The sequence below is a fragment of the Elephas maximus genome, chromosome 19 (genome assembly GCF_024166365.1).
Source record: "Elephas maximus indicus isolate mEleMax1 chromosome 19, mEleMax1 primary haplotype, whole genome shotgun sequence".
NCBI classification, from domain to species: Eukaryota; Metazoa; Chordata; class Mammalia; order Proboscidea; family Elephantidae; genus Elephas; species Elephas maximus.
Window position 1 is genome coordinate 29,938,332 of NC_064837.1, and position 19,183 is coordinate 29,957,514.

General features: G+C 42.3%; 1 protein-coding gene across 2 annotated transcripts in view; it reads right to left on the minus strand.

The window, feature by feature from the left end:
* RFFL (ring finger and FYVE like domain containing E3 ubiquitin protein ligase) overlaps nt 1-16,369 on the minus strand; it is a 77,556-nt gene extending 61,187 nt beyond the window's left edge. The window contains exon 1 of one of the 2 annotated variants that reach the window (XM_049858767.1): nt 16,167-16,369. The gene's annotated coding sequence lies outside the window, so the exon portion shown is untranslated. Of the gene's footprint in view, nt 1-16,096 lie in introns of both variants that reach the window. The other variant, XM_049858768.1, reaches the window with a different exon arrangement.
* Between the last annotated feature and the right edge of the window lie 2,814 nt (nt 16,370-19,183).

Below are 19,183 nucleotides of genomic sequence, written 5' to 3' on the forward strand. Positions count from 1 at the left end.
CGGGGAGGAAGGAAGTCAGTGACGTGACCAAATTGCCATCTTGCGTAGCTCATTTCACAAACCTCACAATGGAAATCTTAGAATCATTTGATGGGTGTTATTTTCCATACAAAGCTATTTCTTAGTTTCTTCCTAAGCTGCTAATACATACAGAAAGGCAGGGAAAGGCCCTTGTCATCAGACCCCATCCCCTGAACAACTCCGATAGCTTCATAATGAAGTGACTAGCAACCTCATGTTCTAGTACTCACCTTGCCCCAGTAACTGCCCTCTCAGAACAAAGACCTGTGATTCAGCTTTGAAGATTTCCTGAATTCATAATTCTCTTTACTGTATACCTCTGGGTGCTTCTCCTCCCCAAATACATACACACAGACTCACACATTCTCTCTCCCTCACACACACAGCCCTGCCTCTAAGAAATCAAACTTCCTAAATTTTCGCCCTGGTTTCCACTAAAAATGCCAGAAGATTAAGTTACCTTTGTTCTACTCTCCAAGTCTAGGGTGCCTTTGTCGACATTTGTTTCATCTTGAGGGGTGATTTCTAGCCAAGTAGATAAGATTACTTGTTCACCTACAGTTAATCCTCAAACTGGCTTCTGTATGCTATGAAAATAAAAGGATAAGACTACACAGCTTGAATGTCCCATCAAGGTAATTAAAGTAATGAAGAGGGAGAGGAGACAGAAGGAGAGATTTCAAAATAAAGACTGAACTGTGCCCTTCAGGAGCACTTAAGAAAATACTCCATCTGACTGAGCAGCTGAGGAGTACACGAATACCCAAAGGACTGTATATTCTCTAACGGTTATTGTGCTCACAGTTCTTGCTTCCCACAAGGTTCTGCAAGAGACCACATCCTACATTCAGACTTGCGTTATTTATAATAAAGTGGAGAGAAACATCGTAACATCTGGAATTCCACTGATGTACTTGCAAATAAAGCTACAACCTTATTTCAACCCAAACCTATGTAACAACAAACAAAACGATATTTTGTTTCCGTCTCTCAAGAGTATCTCTCTCACCCTTTTATAACAGATCGAACAAGGGTTAGAGAAAGGAACCTAAAGCTCTGTCTCAGGCATTAAATGCTTTATTTAAAAAAATAGGGAAAATACCCATGATAGTACGTTATCCAGAGGTAAAGCACTGCAGGACTGCAGGTAAAAAACACATATACACATACATGCATACGCACAGAGTGGGAGATACGTATCTTAGGACACAGATACAGTCCTGTGCCACTTAACATCCACAACACGTTCTGTGAAACAGGACATTATGTGATTTGAACGTTGTGTGAACACCATGTTATATACAGGCAGTCCCTGGATTACAAACAAGTTACACGCCTAAATCTGTCTTTAATTCGAATCTGTAAGTGAACTGCAATAGTTAGGTATAGTTTGCATCTGAGGTCAGTCAGTCAAATGTCTGTCTTAGTATATAGGGTAATTTTCCACGCACAGAAAACATTAAACACTTCCAGATACACTAAAACATCTTTAACATAATAATGTTTGAACATGCATCACAAAGTAGTGCCCGTTTGTTATTACGAACCATTATATGTACCTCGAATTTTTTAATAGGCTTTATGGAGGTTGGGACCATGGACTACGGACATATATGCAGTCTGACGGTGCCCTAACGGACATTAAGCAGTGCGTGACTGTAGAGTAAAAAGTCTAGAACCATTTACCAGTAATTAGTTCTGGTAGGGTTGGGCCTTTTCCTTCTGCTTTGTATGTACACTGCTGTACCATTTTCATATTTTAAAATGAGCACGGTTTACGCTCATCAATATTATGGGAAAGAAAGTAACTAAGACCACTTGACAAATAAAGTCAAACAGAACAATCTGAACAAATGTTTAGGGCTATTCTGAACCTAAACAGGGTTAGCATATTTAAGGCTATATTCACAGATCCAAGTTTCTAAAGATTTAACATGAAATTCAGTTTTGCCATAGGGTTGCTTGTTCATTTATCACCGTCATTGGCAATGCTATGCTAGATCCTGCTGGGTGAATGGACGAATTAATTCAGTCTTGGTCCCTTGCCCTTAAGGAAACCATGGCAGTGGGTTTAAAAAGGAAGTCAACAAAGCACTGCAACACAGTACTGAGGCAGAGTCACACAGGAGAGCTATAAACACAATTCAAAAATCTGTTTTCTTTGCTAAAGTCAAATCGGTTTTACTAAGTAATCTGATGAATTTAAAAACCAAAAGTGCCACCTATTAAAACAGCTAAAAAAAAAAAAAAAAACAGTGAGAATACCAAAGTCTGGTGACAATGTGGACAAACTGTAGATATATTGCTGGCGGGACTGTAAAACAGTACATCCATTCTGGAAAACCGTAAGAAAACTAAAGATACACTCACTGTAAGACCCAGCAACTGCATTCCTAGGTATTTATCCCAGAGAAATTAAAATTTATGTTCACACAGAAGCCTAACGGCTTCATTTGTAATAGCCCCAAACCAAAAACCACCAAAGTGTCTCTCAGTAGGTTGAATGGCTAAACTGTGGTACATCCATACCATAGCATACCACTCAGCTCAAAGAAAGGAATGAACTATTCACACACACAACAACTTCAACGAATCTCGAGGGCATCATGCTCAATGAAAAATGCTCTTCTCAGAAAGGTTACATACTATTATGACTCCATTTATATAACATTTTCCTAATGACAAAATACAAAGCTAGAGAATAGATTAGTGGCTGCCAGGGGCTCAGGATGGTGGATGTGACAATAAAGGAGTACGAGGGAGATGTTTGTGATGACTGAGTAGTTTTTCACCCAGGTTGTGGTGGTGGTTACACAAATCTACCTGTGATGAAACAACAGAAGTACACATACATAAGGCACCAAAGTCAATTCCCTGGTTTTGATACTGTTGTAGTTAAGTAAGAAGTAACAATTGGGAATAAATGGATAACTTGGGAACTCTCTGTACAATTTTTGTAACTTCCTGTGAATATGTAATTGCAAAAAGTTAAATATATATATATGCAATTATTCAGTAAACTGTTCAGCCACTGTGGGGAACTAAGGAAGGTGAAAAGAATTTTAAAAATAAAGCACATTTCATACTATATTGTAGTCCCTACCAGGCATGGGTTATTTGCTGGCCCAATCACTTGAAATACACTGGAGGCATTACTTGTATCCTGTCCCTCCTGGTACTTTTATCTGAGGTACCTCCAGAGTAGGGCTTCAAACTGGTTTGCTTCAGTTCAATCCCCTGCTGAGAATCTGACTTTCTACCCCCAGATATAATGAATCAAAATCTATATTTTTAACAAGATCCCTAGGCGATTCTTATGGATTCCCCAGGTGAACCCTGGTGGCGTAGTAGTTAAGAGCTCAGCTGCTAACCCAAAAGGTCAGCAGTTCGAATCCACCAGGCGCTCCTTGGAAACTCTATGGGGCAGTTCTACTCTGTCCTACAGGGTTGCTATGAATCAGAATCGACTCGATGACAACGGGTTTGGTTTGGTTTTTTTAGGCTTATATACGGAAACCCTGGTTGTGTCATGGTCAAGAGCTATAGCTGGTAATCAAAAGGTCAGCAGTTTGAATCCACCAGGTGCTCCTTGGAAACCCTATGGGGCAGTTCTACTCTGTCTGTAGGGTCACTATGAGTTAGAATCAACTTGACGACAATAGGTTTTTTGTTTTTTGTTTGGTTTGGCTTATATCTGGATCATGATGAGTCAGTCAACTCAGCAGCAACAGGTTTTTTCTTTTGGCTTATATATTAAATACAGGTACAATTTTAGAACTATGAATAAACTACAAAACAATCCTTCAGTGCTAACAGAACTAAAACTATGTACTATAACAAGCACTGCTAATATCATTTTTTAATCACATTCCACGCAGGAGGCCCAAGTATAAAAGGATGACTTTAAGGTCACATCATACGAAATGGAACCCATTTCTAAAGACCCACTCTGAAAGGTAATCGTAATAGATGAACTGATAAGAGTGTGAGGCAACTGTAGAGCAGCTGAGAGCCCAGCCTTTACAACCAGAACTACCAGCTCGTTATCAGTTGCTGTCAAATCGATTCCAACTCATGGCAACCCCACGTGTGTCAGAGTAGAGCTGTGCTACATAGGATCTTCAATGGCTGATTTTTTCAGAAGTAGATTGCCAGGGCTTTCTTCCCAGGCATCTCTGTGTGAATCTGAACCACAGCCAAGCCTGTTAACCATTCGCACCACCCAAGAACTCCACAGCCAGGCTACTTGGGTTCAAGTCCTGTGTAGCCTTAGACCCGTTCTTTAACTTCTTTACACCAGCGTTTTTGGATCTACAGACCATAGGTAATAATAGTACTTACAACTCTTAGGGTTGTTGTGAGGATTAGGTGACTTAATATAGTAATGTCCCTGGCATACAGTAAGCACAGTATAAAAACCCACTGCCATCGAGTCGATGCCGACTCATAGCCACCCTATAGAACAGAGTAGAACTGCCCCATAGTTTCCAAGGAGCACCTGGCAGATTTGAACTGCCGAAGCACAGTATAACTTAGGTTATTTCTATAAAGGTAAAATATGGCACAAAGAGAAATATCACAGAGCAAAATAAATGTCAGCTTTCTGATCAATCTTACACAGAATTTTCACATACTTTTAGACAGAATTTTCATATACATTTAGACAAGAATGCCTTCCCCTAGGCTCCAGCCAAAGAACACATACAATTTCATTCAGAAAAAGCATCACCTTACACAATAAAATGATAAAAATAAATCCCACTGAGCATGCCTACTTCTTCCCATGCTCCTGTGGCCCAACATGGGATTTCAACAGGAAAGGACGGGGACTGTTCTATAAGACAGTTTTATAACATCCTTCACCAAAGGAAATGTTTACAGTGAAAATCCTCCAAGACTTCACAGAGCAGGCAGAGACTTTCAAACACATCTGCACCCTCGCTCATGTTCTCCACCCCCCTTTCCTAATCAAGGTTATAATACCCAAAACCCTCAGTCAGCTGCCACACAGCCTGACAGCATGCTGGCCTACTGAATAGTCATTAACTCAGAAAGAAAAGCCTAGGGGGGCCATGACAGTCCCATTATCCTTCCTGCTTAGTTAAAAAGATGGCGTTTGTTCTAGAGATGCTTAACAACGCTTGACTTGAATAACCTAGACACATGCAGTATCTTTCTCCAGTTTCTAGGTTTCCCAACTATGGAGGGAACAACCAAAGACAATTCTGAATCAGAAACATAAATTGTTTCCAAAAGTGTTAAGCAATGCTTGTCCAAAGGCCCCAAGATAGCTGGAAATTTAGACAGCTGTGCTAGGAGCCACAGAAGCTGCATTTTCTGACTAGTATTGCTTCGGAACAATCGAAACCTTCTCCAGTGCAAAGTCCAGACACAGGCAGCAGTGTTCCCTGCAAACATCCAAACAGTTTCATTATTGTTTAACCACCAAAATAACAGCTCCAATAATCTATCAAGTTTGACATTTCATCCAACTAAGCAATTAGCCCGGGACATAAGGCATGTATGGAGAGATTTCCCCCTCTGCTCCAAATCAACACCCATTGTGACATTACAGCCACACAAACACAAACTAATAACACGTCCTGCCAGCCTACTTATAAAAGCAAACAAACTGAAGTACTTTAAAGAAAATGTACACCCCCAATTTTATTCTTTCCCACCTCTGAATATCTTTATTACCTGTGAGTAGACTTACCGGCCGAGAAGTTTGAAACTCCTTTCTAGTGATAGTCAAAAGAGGTAAATAGCCCACCCAGTACAGGCACCAAATGTATGTTCTTATCAATTTACTCTTAAATACATTAAAGATAAGTGTCCCTCACCTGGCGCCCTGGTGGCACAGTGGTTAAGATCTCTAATGCTAACTGAAAGGTCCGGAGTCTGAATCCACCAGCGGCTCCTTGGAAACCCTATGGGCAGTTCTACTCTGTTCTACAGGGTCTCTATGAGTTGGCATCGACTCAGTGGCACGGGGTCTGGTTTTCTCATTGTTTCCTCACCTCATCCCCAAGTACTAAAACTGTGGTTCTGACCTGGCAATTCACTAAGCCATTGGACTTCTCTCCCAAAGCAGGAATGGGAGTTCGCAGTTGGTTGCTTCAGTTGTCATAAGGAAGAAAATAATGACGTGCCTGATTCTGAGTTCCAAAGATGTACACAGAACCACTTTGAATAGCATAGTTTTAAGCTGTTCTGTGGCCATCTTAGAAACTCAAGTTTCACGTCAAGATAAACACAGACTATCACTTTGACATTGCTGTGACATCCGAGTATATAATTTTTCTGGTAATTCATTTCTCTTGTACTTTACAAAAATATTAGTTGGCAACAGATTGGAAAAATAACTTTACAAAGCTGGTCCTTCACTACACACAGTTTGAAAAGCACTAACTTCTCATGCTATTAAGTGCCAACTGAGTCATTAATTGTTCTGTATGATCAGGGTACCCTTTCCCTCACTATTCTGTAGCTTTTTATTTGAAGGCAATTACAGAAACCAAAAGGTCCCTAGGTGGTGCAAACAGGTACTAGCAGAAAGGTGGGTGATTTGAACACACCCAGAGTCATCTCTGAAGACAGCCCTGGCGATCTGCCTCCAAAAGGTCACAGCCTTGAAAACGCTACAGAGCAGTTCTACTTTGCACACGCAGGGTCGCTGTGAGTCGGAATCAACTTGATGGCAACGAACAACAACTAACCAAAAGTTGGCGGTTAGAATTCACCCAGTAGCACCTCTGGCAATTTAATTCATAAAGATTAGAGCCACTGAAAACCCTACGAAGAGAAGTTCTACTCTAACACATGGGGTTGCCTCAATGGCAAAGGGTTAGAGAAACCAAAAAGGTGACATCCTGGTGTAATCTCATGAAATGAGCATAAATTAGGAAACAGCTTTTTTAACTTCATTTCATGAGCCCTAGTGGCACAGTGTTAAGTGCTTGGCTGCTAACCAAAAGGCTGGCAGTTCAAACCCACCAGCCGCTCCATGGGAGAAAGATGTGGCAGTCTGCTTCCTTAAAGATTTACAGCCTTGGAAACCCTACAGCGCAGTTCTACTGTCCTACAGGGTCGCTATGAGTCAGAATCGACTTGATGGCAACAGGTTTTTTGGTTTTACACTTCATTTCTGGTCTGCACAAAACAACTAATCTAGCTGGAGACTCTGAAGACTGAGTCTGAGTCTGCTCTGCACTTTAAGTTCCTCCTCTCCAAAATAAAGGCAATAAATTAACACCAGCATTTCTCAACTAAGAGTGGACTGCAGATAAACTACATTAGAACACCAGGCCACACTCTCAAACATTTTGAGAGATCTGGGCTGGAAACCAGAAATCTGTACAATACACACTAAAATACACGAACAACTGCACAATGTATAACCTTCCTAATGATGCTTTTAGAAATCACAATTTTCATGTGATCCCTGATAAAGAAGTTATTCTAAGTAAAACATATTTTAAAATCAGCATATTAAAACTTACAGAAAGTACATTTTAATACACTTTTATAATATACAATAGCAAATTTCAACTGTTTCTCGTTTTAAAAAGTAATGCATGGTTGGAGGATCAACTGTAAATTAAAACACACATAAACATTTAACTACACACTTTGGTATCAAAGCAAAAACTGTTTTCTTAACATGATATTCAGAACTCCTGTATTTTGTAGCAATTCCTCCTAAACAAAACTAGTGGCTTATTTTTATGTTTGTGTTGTTTCTAAAAAAGATGAGAGATGAGACAGGGAGATCTCAGGCTGCTTTTTGGCAGCATTCCACAATTAACAGTGCAGGTGTGGATAATGTGTATGTCAAATAAAAACCAAATTAGATATCATTGTCAACATATTTTCATTTTTAATACTGGTTTTGGTAGTACAAGAGACATGTTGATGTGCTGTATAAAAACTCTGATCAGATAGTGCGATTTAAGCAGTCCCTGGGTGATGCAAAAGGTTAAGCGCTTGACCACTAGTCGAAAGGTCACAGCCTTGAAAACCCTGTGGAGCAGCTTCTACCCTGCACACATGGGGTCACCATCAGCCAGACTCGACCTAACGCAACTAATAACAACAAGTGAAATTTGGGAATCTGATGAAGATTCATCTGGAGATGAAGCTACAGAACTATCATTTGTATGTCACCCATTAATAGGTTGATTCACTGTCACTCTTCCTGTCGGCCTTCAACTGCGTCAACAGTGCAGACAGGCTGAACTAGATCTTTGGGAGTGGAGGAGGCGATTCAGGCACCTGGGATTCTTGGTTCAACCATATGGCCAAGGTAGTAGAAAATGTGGAGTTGTATTTGTCAGCCTCTCTGGGGATATTCTGACACCCTTCTCCTTACCGCCGCGGGAGCAAACATCGGCTAAGGTATACTTCACCTCTGACATGTAATGACTATGCTCTCTTCCATCAGTATATGATAAAATGAACAAGAATGGCACCTAAATCTAGTCATGCCCAAAAGGTAGAAATGTCATTGTTAGGTGCCGTGGAGTCGGTTCCAAATGTGAAAGAACCTGAAGAGACTACGAATTTTCCACTGTGGGCTGGGGAAGTCCTCGTCCTGGCAGCTAACACTCCCCATCTCCTCGAGCATAAAATGCCTTGAGCATTATGGTCTTTTAAAGATCTTCTTTTGAGATTAGGAGCCCTGTTGGCACAGTGATGAAGATCTTGACTGTTATCCAAAAGGTTGGCGGATTCGAATCCACCAGCTGCTCCTTGAAAACCCCATGGGGGCCGTTCTACTCTGTCCTATAGGGTCGCTATGAATCAGAATCTCAACTCAACGGCAATGTTTTTTTTCTTTAATACTTTAACATAGGATCAAATTGACAACACTAACTCCAAAGATTACATAGGAGCCTTAGGGGGCAGTGAGTTTATGTTAATAGAGAGGAACAACTCAGAAAAGGAGGGTAAGAATGGTTGCACAACTCTGAAGAATGTAATCAAGGTCACTGAATTGTACACGTAAAATTGTTGAATTGGTGTATGTCTTGCTGGGTATATTCTCAACAACAACAAAACAAATTATTTTTGCTAAAAAAATTATTATTGCTAAAAAATGGCGGCTAATCGGCAAGAACGATTCCAACCTCTTCTGAGAACCATCCTTAATCAAAATCAAGTATGCCCCAAACTAGCTGAACAGATTTCAGCTGACCTCCTCCTGCTAAAGCCCTGGAAAACATTCTGCCCTCCTCCCCCAAATGAGAACGTTCTTTTTGCCCAGCATTTTCGAATAAAGACTTATACTCTGGTTAATGTACTTCCGCGCAAAACATGTAAAGTAATAATTTAGCACGGTTAAGAAGGGGTTTAATCCAACCTAACTGCAATTGGCTCTGCACCCACCGATTCAAGACCTAGGAAAAGGGTGGAAGTCGCCAGAGGACCAGGCTTTATTTTTTCTCAAGCAGACATCTTAATCATTATAAAAGTAAAAAAACGCTGGAAGATTCACAGAAAATGCTGGTGGGACAACATGCTTTCCTAGTTTAGGACACAGTATATTGATTCCTGAGGCACTAACTCTGTAAACACATCATTACTAAGGCTGAAAAGGTTACAAAGAAAGATTTTCCAAAGCAAATGAAAAACAGTAAAACAAGAAGAGGGTGGGGTGTGAGAGAAGGAAGCTCCATTTACTTAACAAAAGCTGTTTTTTTCTCTTTCAAATCTTTTAACTTAATCCAGCGATTGCATATAAACAATGGTGCTGATTGCTAACAAAATGCAGCTAACTACTCAGAGGCTGGCAGAGCCTCCACTTGGCTAACTTCCTGTAAGTTTCAGGATGACTAGACAGCATTTCTTTAAAGACTACCCAGTGCTTAAAATGTTTCAACAAGTCAGACCAGCTCCAAATCGTTCAGAGTGAGGTAGGCTGCTTCTGCTCTTAGGATTAGCCTGGTGGAAACAGCTGTCCCAGAGAGCCCTGATGGCTCCACAACCTAGAGATAACGAAACCACATCTTTATATGCAATTCTTGAAAAACCAAGTGAACATTAAACTAAGACATGTAGGTTTAACCTCTAACACTGGAGAGGGGCAGCTTTAAAAACTCTAACACACTAACTCAACAAAATCAAAAATGCTCAAATTCAGCACATGGATGACAGCCATTGAAAAAGGCTGCTGAGATAGCAAAAAGGTTTTGCCGTATCTTCTTATGAGAGGACAATGGAGAAATTACCAGACCAAGGTCACTTTCCATTAAAAAAAAAAAAAAAAGTTAGCATCCTTAACAGAGGTAAAAACCTGCGTAAGTCACCACTCCATGAAAGCAGCAGCCTGGTGAGAATCTCTCCAGGAATCCTGTAGGGAATTAAGTGCGGATTAGAGTAATTAAATGTAAAGTCTCCTCGAGAGCAACTTCTGCTCCCGAAGACGAAAGCCTTTTCTATGAAACATGTGATAGAAAAATTGTGAAGAGGATTTACCAGGCATCATAGCCTTTCCACTTTCACATCAGGTCTGCAAACACTATGATCTAAAAAGAACAGAGCAGCTCTTTGGTGAGGGAATTAAATAATACGGCTTATCAGAGAAAACCATTCCATTCTGTAGTCTTTGCAAAAGTTCACAAGCTCGGGTAACTGTAATATACTTAGGAGTTTCCAAAAATTACACACATTTCCTCAAAAGAGATGTAAGAAAAAAATATAATCACGGGGTAAAGGCCAAACATTGTCTCTTCTGAATGCTTAAATAGCCAATTATGTGCCTTAATACATTAATTCTATAGAGAGCAAGAGGCTATTACAGGAAAGTTGAATAAGACATTAAAAAAAAATGTACCCTGGGGCCTAAGTCCATTCAACTGACAGTAAAACCACCCCTCAAAAAAGCAGTTTTATTCAACATGTAGTATTTTAATTTCCCAGCTGCCAAGAGAAATATATTAAGAGCAGAAATTAAACTAATTATGTCAGCAGCTCAGTGAACAAAACTTGAATTGTATTACACACCAGTTAGACATTTGCTGAACAATGCAAAGGCCCTTAAGGGTTGAAACTTCTTTAGAATATAAATGATTCCCAATCAATATGACGAAATCAGTCTGCTTAGGCAATAAACATATTCATGCCTTAGATGTAAAAATTCAACAAACACCGTAACTCAATATAAAAAAATAAGTATATAAGAAACTAACCTCTAAAATAGCTTTAAATCACTCTGTGATTTATATATGCTGTTTTATCATTAATAGGCCCTTTAAGCCAGTATTGTACCAATCAGCGCTTTAACAGCCTGCCACAAAGGGGCCTATTCACTTAGCTGGGAGACAGGTGTTAGCAACCAGCAACCTCTTTTAGCCTGGATTCCAGGGGCCTGGGCTGTGATTATTGTTGCCTGATTGGCAAGTCCGAAGGGAGGGCAGCTTGAAAGAGGGAACAGGAGGAGGGAGAGAAATAAAGGGGATCAAAAGGGAAGAAACAAGGGAGAAAGGAAAATGAAGAAAGAAATAGATGTCAGGTGCTACCTAATGGGGCCAGCCTCACAGCCTCATCTGAGCTCCCCGGCTACCATCCAACTACCTACAGCAGAATATGGATAATGTCATTAATTTATTTCTGCAGAAAGCAACTCTAAAACATGCCAACACGCCGCTCATTCTAAAAAAATTTTCAAGTGTCGCTAATTGTCCTACTGGACTCATTCTTCTTACCCATATTCGCTAGTTCTTAATATTAGTCCTCACTCTTTCATACATTTTCTAAAACAGGTGGCTCAGTAGGTATTCCTGGAAAAAGACAGAAGACTGGATTCAGAAAGACAAGACGTCTTAAGTACAGAATAAAAATGCTATGACAAAGGGGGAGAAGAGAACATTGATCGAGTTGCCTACGTGTCTGAGGAATGTATTTTCTCCTTTAAACTTCGCATGTACATTTTCTCCCTTTTAATCCACACAACAATCCTACCATTTTCATCTTGCAGTTGAAGACAATGAGACATAACTTACCCAAGGTAGCACAGCCAGGAAGTGGAGGGGTGGGAATTTAAAACCAGGTTGGTCTATCTCCTAAACTATTAGGTTTTACCCAAGCTTAATTCCCTAACCAGCAGATCTAGTGCCCAATTCTGTTTTAACTAGGACCTGTGACTAAATTTCATTACTAAGCACCCCATGATTGTCAATAAAGGCCTCAGCTATGTAGAAATGAAACACCTTTGCTTATTTTGAAATCCTACATGCAGAGAATTCCCGGGCTTTTCTCCCATCGACACTGATCATAACTAGATTCGACTGCCTATTCAGACCTCCAGCTGTTTCCACATTATCAGTCATGAGACAAAGGAAGCTACTCTCACCAAAAGCCCCCCCTCATGACTCCTGACAGGTAATACAGCAGAGGCATCCCTGTAATTTGCATAAAACTTATAAAAGCTCTTTGTTATTCCTTATGACTAGGAAATGGGCTATTCTAGCTAATCGAACATCCGGATAACATAATGATGCTGTTAGCGGGACTACCGATTTATAAAGGATTTCAACACAATAGAACATTGGTTCCCAAATCTGGCTGCATATCAATTACTGGGGAGGACAGGTGCCAGGGCGGTTTTTAAAATGTAGGTTCCCAGTTATCACTTCTCCATTCAGTCAACATCTCCAGGAGGGGGGGTTGGGAAATACGTATTTTTAAAGAATGCCTCCATGACTCAGTTGCAAACTGCCTGGTGCTGATGTTCAAGGAGTGGCTGGCCTTGGGGAACTCCTTGCACTAAAATACACTAAAAAAGACTAAGGCTGCACAGAATACAATATGACCTTCCTCTGATGATTCAGAAGGCTTTTCAGATGACCCATGGGGCATCAATCACTACCAGTCACTGTACTGGCAAAACCAGAAAGGAAGGAAGGGTTAAGGAAAATGCTGTATTGGTAGAAAGCTGGAAAAACCAGCTTTTGCTTTAGTATCAAAGAGCTGGTTTTCCCTGCAGAAAAAAATGCAGATTTTACTCTTGCTTTGAAAAAGGAAAATGTTTAAAAACACACAATAGGATTCCTTTTTAGATCTCAATCACAATGTTAACGGCCCAAATGCATCAAAAATGTGGAATATTCAATCTGAATAAGAGAAAGCTACGAAGGAACTTTATGGCAGTCTTAATGAAGAGAAGGATAAAGGATAATGGACTTAAACTAAGATTGGCATAACAGGATTGGCTATAACCACTGTCCTGACCATGTTGTTTGCTGTTGTGTGCTGTCCTGTAGGTTCCGACTCATAGTGACCCCATGTGACAGAGTGGAACTGCCCTATAGGGTTTCCTAGGCTGTAATCTTCACAGAAGCAGATGACCAGGCCTTTTCTCCAGCAAAGCAGCTGACCTTTCCGTTAGCAGCCAAGCCTGCTTAACCGTTTCACCACTAGGGCTCCATCCTGACCATAAAAAAAAAAAAAAAAAAAACCCATAGCTGTTGAGTCGATTCCAATTCATAGGGACCCTAGGACAGAGTGGAACTGCCCCACAGGGTTTCCAAAGAGCAACTGGTAGATTCGAACTGCAGACCTTTTGGTTAGCAGCTGAGCTCTTAACCACTGCACCACCAGCAACTATTAAATTCTGGAAACAGGGAGAACTGAGGTCTTTAAAATATACGAGGCCAATTCCTACCTATCTGAGATGGCTTTCATGTGAGATATAATACGATATCCCATTAAGAACTGAACTAGTTTTAGTATTTTAAAACCCCAAGTAACATAGTCACAAAGAAAACAGTAACCAGGCCAATTCCCTATTAAAGAAATAGGAGTCTGTGTGTTTGTATATGAATAGATGGTCCTTTTAATTGCCAAAATCTTTCTGATATAAACATAAATAACCATTACCAATAACCAGTAACCATTATCAAAAATAGTAACAAAGCAGCTCCTCCCTTGAGACTTCATCTACAGCAAGGTAAACTATGTTTTTCATTAAATTCTAAATTATATCTTAGCTCTGTATTGCTGGGGTTATTAGATTCCAAGGTGCAAAAGTTATATCTTTCTTCCCAAAGCATGAACACTATAGTCAGTACACATATGATATAAAAGTCTCTAATATATCATTAAAACAATAGCATCATTAGGTTAAGAGCTTGGCTGTTAACCAAAAGGCCGGCAGTTCGAATCCACCAACCACTCCTTGGGAATCCTACGGGGCAGTTCTGCTCTGTCCCATAGGGTTGCTGTGAGTCGGAATCAGCTGGACGGCAACGGGTGTGGTTATTTATTATAAGAATAAAAATCAAGGTGAAAGCAGCCCCCCTAAAGCCCCTTAGGTTTATGCAGGTGTTTTCAGGAGTCCTAGGCATGACCCTCATACAGATGCCTGTGACTATACTGAACATCACACTGCAGGTATAATGAGGAAAGAAACAGTGTCTTTTTCTTGTTATTGGTGCTGTTTATTTTTTTAAAAAGCTCGTCACTGAAAACGCCCTTTCCATTGCCATTTTAAGAACACTTAAAGAGGCATTCCTATTACACGGTACCAAGCAAAGTTAAGTTAACTGGCTTCACCGTTGAGAAAGTGTGAAAACATTAATTTCTAAGCTTTCTGAGAACAGCTCTCTCTTTTTTTTGTATTATTTTAACTTTACAACCCTCAAATCCCAATGTAAACAGTCAGGATAACAGATGTCTACCTGATCAATATGAAAGTTTTTAGTAGGCTGGTCTTTGTTATTAGACGTAGACATTAAAATGTGCGTCCTAGATTACATTGACATTTTTCTACAAATGCAAGCAAGCTTTTATTAGTTAGCCCTGCCACATCAATCTGCACAATATCCCCTACATTATGAAACTAACACCTCTGAATAAACTGTAATTTATGAATCGAACTCTGACATCCAGAAATAGGAAATATGCAATGAAGTCTCAGAAACATTTGCTATCGTCTATTTCCTTGAATGTGAAAGAGAAAGAAATCATAGAAGAGGAGAAAGAAGTTGTCAAACTTGAAATCTCCTGAACAGAAGGGAAATATCACTGCCACCTCCCAACTCGAGAACTTACTCTACCAGCTCAGCCCAGCACCATGTCCCCAGCTTACTCCCATCCCTAGATAAAAGACAGCTTTTCAGTAAACCGACTGTCACAAGGTGGACCATAAGGTTGTAGTAACAGTGGTGATGGCAAGTCTCTCTGCTGTCCTCCAAACCACCTGTAAAAAGGGATGCATAAGGAAATTACTGCTTTCTTAGAAGGCCACACACACCTGGGATGTTTGTTCATCATGTCACTCTGACCTTTAACCAGAGAGCAAAGTGACTGTTGTGGGAAAAATCCTATTTCCAAGCTAACAATAATCTTTCCTTATGGTACACTGGGCGAGGAATGATACACTCTTCCTGGACAAGCAGTTTTTTCCTCCAGAACAAATGACAAACCAACAAAAAGGAGAAAATATGCTGTTGCTCGCACCAGCCTGAAATCAAGCTCTGAGTAAACAGACACTGCCGGAGGCTCTCGGCTCCCGGTCTAGCCACACTTCCCCACGCCGGCTCAAACGTTTCGTGGGCAGCCAGTTTAAGGGAGGCCCCACTTTCCGCTCCGTCGTAGTCACTGCCGCTCAGTGGCGACCTGGCTCACACGCAACACCTCAAATGAACAAGGGCAACTTCTAAGAGACTTCTCCATCAAACCCCCAAACTCCAGCCGCCTCTGCTCTGCCAGCCAGCCCGCAAGGCTCCTCCACTAGGAAGCAGGGGTGGGCTAGTTCATTGAGGGGCAAGCAGGCCGTCGCAGACTGGCCTCAGTTTCCCCTGTCATACAAAGAGGCATCTTTCCCAGACAAGTCAAGAGGAACTGCCGGTTTGTAAGGCGACTGGAGACCTTTAAGGACACACATCTCCTGTTACTGCCCCCAAGGTGGAATCTCTGAGGGCACTTTTAATGGGACAGGTGTGGGCTGCCCTGAATGCGGAGTATTCCAGGGAGAAAGGGGCTTTCGCCATCCCACGGAGCGTCCCAGGCCGCGCCCTGCACAGAGGAGGCGCCCCCAGACCACAGCCGGGCGGGACCGGAGGCCGAGGCGTACCTTCTGTCCTGCTCCCGTACCCCACCCCAGGCCGGGCGCCCCGCGGATCCCAGCGCCGTCGCCTCCTCACCTGCCGCGGCTGCCCGCCCGGCCCGCACCTGAGAGGGGAGGGGAGGGGAGGGGCCGGATCCGGGCCGCGGACGCCTCAGGCAGGCGGGCTCCGGGATCGGCCGCAGTGGCGTCTCCTGGGCAGAGGGGCACTGGGGGTCGGTCGCGACATCCTCACAGGCGGCCCCAGGAAGTCGGCCCCCCCACCTATCCCCCGCTGACCGGACCCGGTCGCTCCCGCCCCCGGCGCGGCCCCGCCCCCGGCGCGGCCCCGCCCCCTCTCGGGAGCGCGCCTCCGTTCCCGCCGCGCCCGGGACACCATAGAGAGGAGCGAGGCGCGCTGCGGCCTAGAGCGCGGCCCCCCGCGCGCGCCCCCTGGCGGAGCCGAAGTTCCCGGAAGCCCGGCCCCGCGGAATCCGATCCAGGGGGAAGCATGGGACCGCTCTTCTGGGCCATGGTCGCAGAGCCCAGTCTAGAGCAGCTGTGATCCAGCTTGGTGACCTCGAGCGAGTCCCTAACATCTTTGAATCTGTCTCATAATAAAAGTTTGAAAGTTGCCTCACTTTCATATCTCGTTGTTCCTCACGACAACGCTAGAAGCAGGTGATGGTTCCCCAATTTACAAACAAGGAAACCCAAGCCCACCAGGGTTTAGTTAACTTACGGAGTCGCAGCTGGTATTAGAAGCCAGGTCTATAGACGTCAAAACCCATGCTTGTCTCACTCTACACCACGGCCTTCAACTAGTATCTCCCAGTCTAAGCCCCAAGATTAGCTAGCTTAGCCTTAGGAAGGTGAGGAAACAGGAGCAAGGCGGCAATAGAAGGGAAATGGCATTGTGCCAAGAAGTCCACCCTGGCCATTCATTAGCTGTGTGCCTTCCAGCAAGGCACTTAACCTCTCTCAACTCCAGCTTCCTCCCTCAAATGCACTGTGGTATGAGGACTAAATGAGGTAGTCTATCTACATGTGCTTAGTAAATTCTGAAGTGCCAGGGTAGCCTGGAAGACCACTAGCCAGGTGGGCTAAGAAGATGCCTAGTCATGAAAATGGTAAGAATTCTCATTCTTCTGACTTGTGTCTAGTGATACTTTTCGTATGCTTTAGATTTCTGTCGAGACTTCCCAGAGTTCTTCTGAGCAGTTTGTATTTTAAAGTAAGGTATTTATCATAAAGAAAAGCCAAATATCATTTATATATATATCACTCTATCGCTTGACAGGTGTTATTAGTACCAATCCTCACAACAACCCAGCAAGCTGAGTAGTCTTCTCATTTTGTCAGTGAGGATTTGCAGATTAGTAATTTACCTAAAGTCTCAGAGTTAGGAGCTGGAATTTGAAACCGGTTCTTTCCACTATCAGGAATATATGGAAAGACAGCCTCCGTGAAAGAGGTCTCCTGCATCTGGATTAAACGTGCCCATCTTTTTCCTACCTGGCTATTTTTGTAGCTTTCCTTGATGCAATTCCCTGTCCTGTCTGCTTCTCCCCAGGGCTTTATTTTCCCTCGTGAAGGCATTTATTGTCTCCTCTTTCCCTCTCTGGTTCCTTTTCTCTTGAGATGCCAGGACTTAGTTCCTATTCTCGTATTTCTGAAATGGACTCATGACTTGTGATTAAGGCACAGCTTTCTGGGCCACGTCTCTCCTTCTCTCTGTGTTAATTATAGTCACAGGTTAATCAGCCCAGAACAATGGCGGGGTGAGACCTGGAGCAGCCTTTTCTGTAAACTTGGTTTACAAACAGTGCTCAGCTCCAAAGCACAATGCACTTAATCCACTGAGTGGGTCCAATAATTGGAGTCTGGACTCATGACATCCTGTGTAAATCATTTTTTCTGGGCCCTCTGGTCAGTGTTACAGCTACATCATTGGATTGCTGCCGAAGAACGTACGCATCACTGAGGCTAGGTCTCCGAACTGCATTTACCCACATTCTTCATTTCTCCATCTTTAGCATTATCGCCATCACCATTTTTCATCTTTATCGTGCCCTTCTGCAGGGGCCCTCAATAATGTACCTACTGTGCAAATAATCTGAAATCCTTTTGGTTGGGCAATAGTATTTAGTAGTAACAAAACACGAATTTGTCTACCAAGTGACATGTTTATAGGAGCTGTTTACTTTGACGTGTTTTTATTATCTTTACTCATTTGCTAAGCATTTTCCAATACATATTTATGAATCGCATGCCTTTCCCCAAACAGTGAAGAAATAAATCATATTATTTCTTTTATTAGCAGCAGCATGGCTTGTAAGTCCTAGTCCCCTGATTCATTTTTTTTACTTCTGGCAAGAGCCTGAAGGATTAATGGTGACTGGGCACCTACTATGTGCCAGACTGTGAAATGCACTTTACATAAATTATGTTTCATTCCCCCTGAGACATATTTCACCAATAAGGAAAACGTAATTCCCCTGCAACATAGATTTTACCAATGAGACAAACACACCTTGTCCAAGTAACCTGGCAGGCCTGGCAGGTTTTTGAACCCACATCTTTTCCCGATTCCAAAACTCTGAATCATTTTTCCACTTCACAGCCTCCCCTAACTTCTCTCAACCTGATAAAACCAAAACCAAACCCATTGCCATGGAGTCAATTCCAACTCATAGCGACGCTATAGGACAGAGTAGAGCTGCCCTATAGGGTTTCCAAGGCTGTGATCTTTAGATGAGCGGGACACCAGGTCTTTTCTCCTGCAGAGTGGCTGGTGGGTTAATACTGCCAACCTTTCAGTTAGCAGACAAGTTCTTAACCACTGTGCCACCAGGGCTCCTTAAAAAGACCTGATAAATTCTGTAAAATATGGGGTGTTCATTTCCGAGACAGTCTCCATAACCCCAGAATGGAAGTTAAACACATACAGGGCACTAACTCTAATTTTTCTGTAGGACAGTACTCTAAGGGAGTCACTCCCTAAGAAATTAGCAGTAGGATTTTCCCTAAAGGGCCAGTATAGAGCTCTACCCACCCCTGGACACAAAACTGGCTATACAATCTGTAGGGCCCAGTGCAAAATGCAGGGTGTCTTGT